General features: G+C 40.9%; 1 non-coding gene across 1 annotated transcript; it reads right to left on the bottom strand.

The window, feature by feature from the left end:
• Positions 1-655: 655 nt before the first annotated feature.
• On the bottom strand, positions 656-785 carry LOC117704788 (small nucleolar RNA SNORA17). The gene has a single exon (XR_004606318.1). It is a non-coding gene; the product is annotated as a small nucleolar RNA SNORA17 (small nucleolar RNA).
• Positions 786-11,505: the final 10,720 nt, after the last annotated feature.

Genomic DNA, 11,505 nt, shown 5'->3' with positions numbered 1-11,505 from the left:
GCACAGGACCTACTGCAGATGGCTAGGGGTGGGGTAAGCTCTCACATTCTCATGACCCCAAGGCCAGCTCTTCCAGGATGCCCAGGTGAAGGGTGGAACCAGTTCTTCACAGCCCTCAGACATCAACATGTCCAGGGCAGCAGCCTAGACCAGGGATGACTGTCTGGCCTTTTGTGGTAACAGATCCCTTGCTACTACAGGGCAAAGGACCCAGACATGGCCCCTGGTGGCAGCACAGGCCAGAAGTCCACTATGGTCCCAAGTGGCATCACCAGCTCCTCATATGAGTCTATTCTCCTCTACCCTGGAGTCTCCAGTTCTGCCTCTCTTGATTATGCTCACATCCTTCTCTCTCTCTCTCTCTCTCTCTCTCTCTCTCTCTCTCTCTCTCTCTTTCTCTCTCTTATGTCTCTTCACTACTTACTTGCTCCTCTTAGTGGAGCCTGAAGTCTCTGTGTGTCTGGGTTGCCTCAAGAGTGGTCTCAGGAGTGCTATGCCTTGCTTGTACATTATGGCACTGGGCAGGGGTCATTGCAGGCATGGTCTTCTCCCTTCCCAGGCCTGTGTGTTGCCTGGCTGGTAGTTGTCTCAGGCTAGCTCCCTGTCCAGACACTCTGGTGTTGGACTGGTGGTCATCTCAGGCTCACTTTTTTCAAGGAAAAGGCTGCTAATCATCCAGATGTCCATAAGTCAGAACACTGAGCACAGACATGCTCGCTCCTCCCTGCCACCTACTGATTCACATGTGACACAGCAGCCACACCTGCAAGGCTTCTAGGGGCAAGGTATGCAACTTTCTTAAAGAGAATAAGATAACCTCTCTGACACAGTCCTGCCCAAGAAATAAAATCAGTTCTAAACACCATGTTCAATGTGGGGAAACAAGACATTAGAACAGACAATTGAAATAGGGAGACACATTCAAGTCATCAGTAGAATACAGACCGGTTCTGATGGTGCTTGGCTCAGTGAAGAGTACACTGAGGACTGTCAGCACGTTTTTATTCATAGACAGGAGACTGGAACAAGAAAAGACCATCAGGTGAGAAAAAGCTTAGCGCTGTCAAGACACATAAGGAAAGTGATCGTGGATAGAGCAAAGATGAGAGAAAGTCAGGACGAACGTGAAGCAGATATTGAATAGCTTGGAGTATAGAAGGGATGCTGACTTCTGTTTTCTTATTCACTTTACATCCCAATCACTGTCCCCCCCTCCTGGTCACCCCCTCCCATAATTCCTTTCCCACTCCCTCTCCTTCTTCTCTGAGAGGGTAGAGGTTCCCCCAGGTATACCGCACATCAAAGTTCTGTGGGGCTAGGCGCATCCTCTCCCACTGAGGCCAGAGAAGGCAGCTCAGCTAGAAGAACATATCCCGCAGACAGGCAACAGCTTTTGGAATAGCCCTCACTCCAATTGTTTGAGACCCACATAAAGACTGGGCTTCACATTTGCTACATATGTGCATGGAAACCTAGGTTCAACCCATGTATGTTCTTTTGTTGGTAGTTCAGTCTTTGAGAGCCTTAAGGGTCAAGGGTAGTTGACTCTGTTGGTCTTCCTGTGAAGTTCATATCCCCTCTGGGGTCCTCAATCCTTCCCCCAATTCTTCCATAAGAGTCCCCAAGCTCCATTCACTGTTTGGCTGTGGGTCTCTGCATCTGTCTGAGTCAGCTACTGGGTGGAGCCTCTCAGAGGACAGCCATGCTAGACTTCTGTCTGCAGGCATAACAGAATATCATTAATAGTGTCAGGGATTGTTGCTTGCCCATGGGATTGTTCTCTGGTTGGACCTGTTGTTGCTTGCCTATTCCCTCTGTCTCTTTTTCAGGATGCTGACTTTTAATCAAGCGTAACAAGGAACCATGAAAAGGGTTTTAATAAGCTAACAATACAATTTGGTTTAAGAACTTAGGAATATCTTGCAGAGGAGACTATAATGCAATAATTACTATCAAATCCTTGAAAGTCAGTATGGAAGAGGGGGATGAATGTATTCAACAATACCCACTGAGTCTAAAGTAATAGCAAAGCAGATTTCAGGTTACCTTACAATGATCAGAGTTGACACATAATGAAATGAACTGCCTCTGATTCAGATAATCATGCATCCAGGAGTATGTGTGCATCAGCTAGTTATAGCTGTGTAGCAAACTATCTTTAGACTAAGCATCTTAACATTAAAACAAGGTATTATTTCTTTTGAATCGATGGATTATCTCAGTGATTCTACTCAGCTGGACTTGGTTGGATTGATACTGACTGGGTACCTACCATATATCTGACTCTAGACTGTAGACTTGTTAAAAAGTTATTTTTAATGTTGTTGTGACCACCTGAAAGAGCAACTGAAGTAAGGGAATCATTTTGTTTAGACCATGGCCTCGATGTTCCTGTCTACAGTAGACTGGCTCCATAAGTCTGGGATTGCTATAAGCACTTCATTATGACAGAAGATAGTGTGGAAAAGGCTGTTTACCTCATGGTAGGCAGGAAACACAGAAGTGAGCAGGGAAAAGAAGAAGAGGAGGAGAAGGAGGAGGAAAGAAAAAGAAGGAGGAGGATGGGGAGGGGGAGGAAGAGAAGAAGGAGGAGAAAGAGAAGGAGAAGAAGAGGAAGGAGAAGGAGAAGGAGAAGGAGAAGGAGAAGGAGAAGGAGAAGGAGAAGGAGAAGGAGAAGGAGAAGGAGAAGGAGAAGGAGAAGGAGAAGGAGAAGGAGAAGGAGAAGGAGAAGGAGAAGAAGAAGAAGAAGAAGAAGAAGAAGAAGAAGAAGAAGAAGAAGAAGAAGAAGAAGAAGAAGAGAAAGAAGAAGAAGAAAAGAAAAGGTCTAACCTTTAAAAGCTCCCATTGACCTATTGTCCAATTAAGTATGTATCTCCCCAAATAGTTCATCCAAGTGGAGATCAGGCATGTAACCCACTGGCCCATAAAGCATATACATTCCAGTCTCAACGAATGGCTAGTTCAAACTTCCTTTGGCTGCATCAATTCAGCTATTTTCTGTGTGGTCATATATCCTTCAGCAGGTTATCACAGACTTTTCATTGACATTACAGAAAAGCAAGGGAGAAAGTAAGAATTCACAAATCTTTCTCACACTTAGCTTTCCTCAAGTCTATAGACACCTTTATTGGTCAAAGAAAGTCACATAGCCAAACCTAGAGAAAGTGGAAGGAGGCTATAGAGTCAGAAGGGCACAGATCCAGAGAGGCCATTAACTGGGGGCCATCAATACACTCAACTTACCAAGTGTACATTAGAGAAGTAGAAGGTCCACTTAGGAGAGAGGTGTGTCTCGATGATTAATTTTGATTGTCAACTTAATGGGATTTAGAATCACCTAGGAAACAAACCGCTGTCATGTTCCTAACAGGTTTAACAGAGGTTAGAAGACCCACTCTGAATATGGGGCACCATTCAGTAGACTGAGTTCCAGACTGAATTAAAAAGAGAAAACACTCACTGCTCTGCTTCCTCATTAGAGCTGCCAAGGATCAGCTGCCCCACACTCCTACCAGAGGAGGCCTAGAGCTGTCACATTACAGCCATGACTTCCGGGCTGTAATGGATGCTTCCCAAAAGACTGTGAGGCAAAATAAACTCTTCCTTCCTTACACTGCTTTTGTTGGGTGTTTTGCTACAGCAGCAAGACAAGTATCAAAAATGAGCTTGTAGAATATATTAGAATAAATGGTTTTACAAGGCCTGTCACAGCCTACAGTTTGAGTAATGAGAACACATAGAGCACTGAGCATGAGATGCTCACTGGAAAGGAAGAGGCACAGAAAACCTGTATCCATCCCTGTAGGCTTTTGCTTTTCTAAGCCATGCATGTTTCTTTCCAAGGAATTGAAGAAAAGTCTATCCCCAGGATTGACACCACTCACTTCCTGAAGGGAGCAACAACCTAGAGTCTGCTCATCTTCTTTCCCCAAGAGTTACTCTCTCCATTTTCCTGACAGCTTCAGTCTAAGAGAACATCATAGGGCTCGGGGATGGCCTCCTTGTGTTTGGTTTCAACCCAGCCCCCTAACTCAAGCCACGGGATCGTCTTACAGCGAAGATATTAACAGAAGGGGAAAGGCTGCATAAGAAAACCACTCTGCTCCAGACTGAAGCTTGTTTCTAAATAAAGATATTAACTCATAAAGACAAGAGTGAGGATATGGGACTAACTGGAGCTGACTTATGGAAACTGAGAGAATTAAACACATGCACACATATTCACGCATTCACATCAAGTATTTAGAATCCAGATTGTAAAATAGCAGAAATATTGAAAATATAAAACCAGCTACAACTATAACTGCAAATAAAGTTTGCATCTTGCTAGCAAATGTGAGCTATAAAAATTCCACGTTTTTGTGGTCTGGTAAAGGACATAACAGATTTCCAGAGCCTCACACAGAAATACAGACATTCACATTATTTACATGCACATGACACCCAAATAAACATTTACCTAAAAATTCACTCGTGCACGTGCACACACACACACACACACACAGATACTGGTACATACATATACAATAGCACAGTCATCAGTGTGTTTATACAAACATACTCATAAAAATTCAAAGCTGTAGATCCAGTTGGTATCTTTTGCTTACTTGATTCTTAATAGTACTAGGAACTGAACCTAGAACCTAACGCATGCTAGGCAAGTGCTCTAGGACTGAGCTACATTCTCTAGCCCAATCTAGATATCATCATGGTGATATCAATGGATGTATATTTACAGATATATGCACAAAGCATAGTTGAAAACAGTAACGCAAGCTTTTATCCACATAAACTGGGACAAACACACAGTCATATGAATGTACACATAGCCAAAATGAGAACACATGTTATTCATTAACACGTGATCAGAAAAACACAACCACAAAGAGTCGGAATACATTATAGCACTTGCACATATACAAACACATGTCCACATGCACATGTGTCCATTCACATAGGCACTCTACATAGCTGTAGATGATCTGCTAAGAATCTGCCTCTCTGACTAACTCACTGTCTACCCCTCTCACTGTTCCCTCTTCTGTCAGCTCTTCTCACAGTCCAGGTAATCCTAATTCTCTCTGTTCACCACCCTTGAAATTCTATTCACCATGCTCTTCCAATGGTGGGCTCTCTCAAAGGACTAAGGTTGAAAGCCTCCTTTTCAGTGCTGCCATCTCACCTGTGTTTCATACAAGCCAGTCACTTACCATCCCCGCCATATACCTTGGGTTGTAATGGCCTTACCTCCATTGTGGAAAAACACACTGCCATGGGATATGGATTGTTGTCTCTTCTTTCTCCCATATCTGCATCACTATTTTATTTCCTGAGTCTAACAGTGTCTATCAAACAGTGATACTCAATAGCTATCAGTTGTATACACAAATTACCACAGTGAATGGTTGAGAAATGGTATAAAATCACAGCAGAGTTATTCTCCTTCAGAACCAATACTTCGGGTTATGTATGTATGTGCTCATACTTCACAGTTACTGTTGTGCAAACATATTGATCTGCTGTCTTGGGGTTCTTCATTGGAGGTGGGAAAGCCTTAGGAACAGAGATACAGACTCTGTCTCACAGAAGTCAAGAAGCATCAAAAGGTCAAGGTGGAGGCAAGGCAACAACCATATCTGCTGCCAAACTCCAGGATGGATTGTGCTAACTGCTAAGGACCAACAAACAGAACACAGGTTATGAGAAAGGACGCCATCTAGGTGACTTGGAAGAAGCAGGTAATACAAATTTTTACTTGGCAATAGTACTGCCTAAAGAAAAGTGAACCTGGAGATAATGGAAAGCCTCTAAGCCAAGTGGATGAAGCTTCCGTACCCAATCTTTAGGCAGTATGAGCCCAAGATGAACCGATCTTGAGAGAGAGGAGAGCTGCTAAAGACGTGACATCAACTCTTGGAAAGTCCCAGGGCCTTTGGAATAGAAGGCTCACCAGCTTGCAAGATGAGCAGTCCTGTGGTTGGGGGGAGTGTTCAGGAAACAACTAAGCCTTTGAAATACATGTGCAGAGCAAGGCGTTTGGGGATGGAAAATGTGACTGACGGAGCTAGTCTTCTGCAGACACAGGCTGCATGTGAAGCAAATGACGAGAGCAGACAGCTGGATTCTGCCTGGTTGTTCCCTATCCTCTCACCACGTCCTCTGCCTCTGACACTCATGCTCATGTCAGGTAGAGGGAGTCATAATTTTAAAATAGGAATGCAAATTGGATCAAGGGACACAGCTATCACCAAAGGCACCAAAGGCATAGACTAGGTCCTCTTCATGGAGAGAGCCTGTATTTACAAGCTGAACAATTGAAAATGCCAAACTCCTGCTGGGATGCTTTGGTGGTGGTATTCACCTCAGAAGGTTCTTCTGCCCTGTATTGGCTCACCATGTGAAGAACGCAGCACTAACCCATACTATAAACTCACGTCTTATAAAAACTTACATCTCAAGCTCATTGGCTCCAGTTACTAGGTAGATGTCTGTCTACAGAGAGTGAGTGCCTTAAGACATGAACCTTGGGCATTGTGACTAAGTGTCTCAGATCTATGATCCCGTTTCTACCACCAGTACACCTGTAGCTGCCCCAGCCAAGCACTCAGGACAGAAGTTTAGAGCCAGCAGATCTCAAAGCATTCTAGCACCAGGAGGACCTAGGAACCTGCAGGAATAAAGAATGTAAGGGACCACCCTAAGCCTGGAAAAGCTAAAGAAACAATAGTCTCTAGAGTGACAAGAAGCCCTCTTCCAGTTTTCTACCTCTTCATCTCTTTCATACATTCAAACACAGCTTCCATTGCAGGAGAATTGGATGGTCAGGACATGTCATATCCCCAAAGTCATTGCATTGCAAATATTACAAGTGAATCATATGGCCTTTGCTACAATGGAAAAGAAAGCTTAACAAGTCTGGGGATAAGATTACCACTGTTCCGATACACTGGTGACAACTGGTGACATATCAGGCAGACCTGAGCTTTGTGAAGTGAAGGTAATTTCACACAGAATTTCCACAGCTGTGTAAGTTCTTAGCTTAGGGGTTGGTTTTAATTTTAGATAAACAATAGGCAACAACAAGCATATAGAATGTATATATACTGCACAATAAATTTACATAGACCCAAATAATTACTAGCCTGATCAGTTAGTAACTCTGACACAACTTGGCGCTTTCTCTCAAGTTCTCTGTGACAACTGACAACTGTTTTTGTGCATTTTTGCCATCTGTTAGATTTACCTGATATAAACCAGATCTGGGAGAGTCTTGGGCTACCTTTCAGTCAGTACTATGATGCATATAGCAAATACCTCATCCTCAGCAACACTTGCTACATAAGATTGTGATTTCAATTTACATCTTAACCATGAATAATGACATGAATCATATTTTTTTCATTTTGTTGATTGGTTGAATATCCTCTATGAAGAACCTGTTCAAATTTTATGTCCATTTTCTATTGAGCTACCTATGATTTTATTGATTTATAGACGTGCTTTCTACATATTGTAGACATAAATGTTCTCTAGTTCCATCCATTTTTCTACAAAAAAAAATTTTCATTCTTTATGGTTGGATAAAACTCCATTTTGGGTCTATTCTATGTATTTGTTTCTTTACTCCCCATCCATCAAGTACCTAGACTGATTGTGCAACTTAGATATTGTGCACAGTATAGCAATACACACAGGAGTACAGGTATCTGTATTGTAAAGTAACTTAGATTCTTTGTGTAAATGAGCAGGAGTGGTGGATCTGAATCATGTGATTCGTATAGTTTTAATTCTTTGAGAAATTTCCATACAGATTCCCACAGTGGTCTGCTAATTTACATTCCCACCAGCAAGAAGAGTTACTTTTCCACATCTGTGCAGGTATTTTTTGTAGTTTTCTTGATGATAACCATTGTGACTCGGGTAAGATGGGATAGAATTCATCACTGTGGACTTTCCTCTTAGACCTGTCCTTGCTGCCTCCCACAGACCCTAGAAAGTGATGTCTTCATTTCACTCAACTGCAAAATTTCTTCAGTGACTTACTAACCATTCAAAAACATATTATCCAGCCTCCAGGTGTTTGCACTGTGGAGTCCTGTACCTTTAAACAAACTGGCCATTTTGTGTTCAGTCTCCTTTTGCTTATAAGGTGAAATTAAGTTCAGGGTCTCAGACTCCACTTCCCAGAAGTAATTTTCCATAGCTGACACTTGAAAACTCTCCTAAAAGGTCATAAAACTATGGCTGTATTACTTATGCTCTGCTATCTCAATGCCCCAAAACTCCTCTGCTCACCACCCCCTTACTACACTCAGGACCAAGCAGTTTAAAGGTTATCTGATAATTCTTTGTCTAGTTAGCTAAAATGTAGTAGTGCCTCCACCCTTGCCTTCTGAACTTCTGAGTGTGATTTTTCCTGTAAAAGGCCTGCACTAAGAACAGACTGGTGCCACAATTAGGCTCCTGGGTCTGTTTGTGGTCCTGATCAATCAGTTTGGGGGTATCAATCAGTTTGGGGGGGTGTGTTCAATAAACTATTTTTTCTTAACTGAGATTGGTGTTCCTATGTTTTTTGTGGTGATTTCTGAATGCCAACATGTATATCTTCTCTAGTTTCTCTTGTTATTGATTTGTAATTTTTTCCCCATTACAATCCTAAAAAATGTAAAAAAATTAACTTTTTGTGTTTCTTAAGGTTTGCTTTATGAGGTACAATGTGAGCTATGTTAAAGAAAGTCCATGGGCTGCTAAAAATGGTAGACATTCCATAGCTGTTGGGTGGAGCAGTCTGAGGTGATCTGTTAAGACAATTTGATTTGTGCTTCAGTTTAACTCTGAAGATCCTTTGTTAATGTTTTGTCTTTATCTATCTGTTGATAAAGGTGAGACATTAAAATCCCCCACTGTTATTCCACATGGACCTTTTTATCTTTCTGTCAGTAGAGTTTGTTTTAGGAAGTTGAGTGAGACATTAAGTGCATATGTATCATATTTTCATGATGGACTTTCTCATCCCTCTTGTCTTCTTTATCATCTCTCTTGAATAATTTTGGCTTGATGTCTGTTTTTTTTATCTCTGAGTACAGCTACTCCATCCTGCCTCAGGTTCTAGTCAATCAGTACAACATTTTCCATCCTTTCACTTTCAGTATGTGTATGTCTTTGCCAGTAAGATGTGTTTACTAAAGACAACAAACAGCTAGGTAGTGTTTTTGATCCAATCACATTCTGCTTCTGATGAGAGAATTAAAACCATTTATATTTGGGGTTATCAGAGAGAGGTATTTAACTACTTTGTAAGGGTGGGGGCTGATTGATTTGAATGCTGCTCTTTTCTTTCTTCTTTATTCATCTTAGGGGAGTTGAATGCATGGACAACACAAATAGGACTTGATGGTTATTTAAAAGAAAAAGGACACAAAATTGTGTAGATTTGATGGGGTATGAATCTGGAAGATTTGGAGGCGGTAAATATAATCAAAAACACATCATACAAAATTCTCAAAGAACTAATAAATTTTTTTCTAAAAAAGAAACATCCCTAATGTAGAGAGAAGTAAAATAAACTAGGATGGCTCTGGAATGCACATACCTGCACAGCAAATGCTTTTCTCACAAAGCCATCTCTCCAGCCTCACTCCATCTTGTTATGTGTTATTCTCTCAGCTTGAAGATTATACTGAAGTCACCCACCACAGATGTGAGTTTATTTATTTCATATTTTAAATTATGTCAATTGAGTACATGTGAATTTACATTGTTACATCTTCCTAATCTATAGACCCTTTTGTCATTCTGAAATGTGTACCTTTAAACTCTGGTGATGTTACTTTTCATAAAATGAACTTTGTCTACTGTAAGGATAATTATATAGTTATTTTCTGGCTTTAATTTATATATGCCCTTATATTTGAAGGAAATATTTTACAAAAAGATGTATATTTTGAAACAAAATATTTATCTTTTTAAATAGAATTTATGTCATGCACATTTAATAAAACCACTGTTGTATTTGGGCTGAAGCCCACCATTTTAATATTTGTCTTCAGTTGCTTCATCCTTTCTGCATTTCTTTACTTTTTGCTTTAGGATCTTAGGATTAGCCAAGTATTATTTACTATTCCACCATCCACACTTGACTACTTTTTTGGCTATATGCCTCTTTAAATATATTCTGAAACTTAAAATCAACACTTCCAAGCTATTAAGAGAATCCCAGAAGTCTTTGCTTTAGTTTTACTTCACTTGTTTTACTGTTACTGTGTCAAATGATTACTGCCCTTGTTTGGATTGTCTGTGCACACTTAGATGTGTCTCTGCACTTCTCACAGTTTTCACAGTTTCATCTGGGATCATTGTCCTTTGACTTAAAGAACTTCCTCTACCATTTTCCTTTGTGAAAGCCCACAGACACAAATTATTTTGTTTTGTTTCCTTGAGATGTATTTACTTCATCTTTATTTCTAAAAAGGATTTGAGGATATACAATTCTAAGTTGGTTGCTGTTCTTCTTGAATACATTTAAATTATTGTCACATCATGTTCTGTTTTACATAATTTCTGTTAGAAATTTATCTCTAAGTGCTCTTCCTATACCATGAAAGGCAGAGTGTTGCTTCCTTTAGGTGCTTTACAAATTTTTCTCTTCCAGTTTGACTTTCAACAGTTTTACTGTGATGAACCAGATGGACCTCACTTTGGCTTAACTTTTGGGGCCATCATGTGCTTTTGTGTCACTCAAATTTATAAAATCTTGGCCACTGAGCTCCTCAAATGATGGTTCTACTATGCTGTTCCATTTTCTCTTCTTAGCTTTTTAGGATTTAATTGAGCATGTAGATCAATTCTGTTTCACATGACTCCTACACATTCCCCTAGTTTCTGTGAGAGGAATGTGTTAGCAAGAGCAAAGCTGACTCCACAAAAGGCTGCAAACTGGAGTTTGGGAGACTAAGCCTAAGTTTCTGTTTCCTAGAACTGGAAAAGTCCAAAACAAGTCAATTCCAAGAAAAACCACCCCTCCCAGGCAGCCAATAAAGAAGCTGCCCCACTACCTAGCCTGAGCCAATCTCATAGAGAACCAATCAGGAGCTGTAGAAGCTGCCCTACCACCTAGCTTGAGCCAAGTGTAGTTAATCAACAAAAGCCCTCCAAATCCCCCAGATCCTTAACCAATCACAAAGGCACCCATACCCTTGGAGATAGAGCCAACCATTCAAGGGAAAGAAAAGTAAAAGGCACCAACTCCTACTTCTGGTATTTTAACATGATATAATATTTCTACTCATTTTTAATAACTTCCTATGTACAATGTATTTTGCTCTGATTCACTTCCCAACCCCTTTCCCTAACTTCTTTCTGATTCACCTCCACTGTCTCACCACCAATCTGCTGTTTGTTTGTTTGTTTGTTTAAGTCTGTGTCTCACTCTGTATCTCTAACTGTTCTGGAACTCACCAGATAGGTAGATACAGACAGACGGATGGATGGATAGATAGATAGATA

Source organism: Arvicanthis niloticus, chromosome 2 (assembly GCF_011762505.2).
Source record: "Arvicanthis niloticus isolate mArvNil1 chromosome 2, mArvNil1.pat.X, whole genome shotgun sequence".
Lineage (NCBI taxonomy): Eukaryota > Metazoa > Chordata > Mammalia > Rodentia > Muridae > Arvicanthis > Arvicanthis niloticus.
This window is presented reverse-complemented; position numbering and strand designations above follow the sequence as displayed.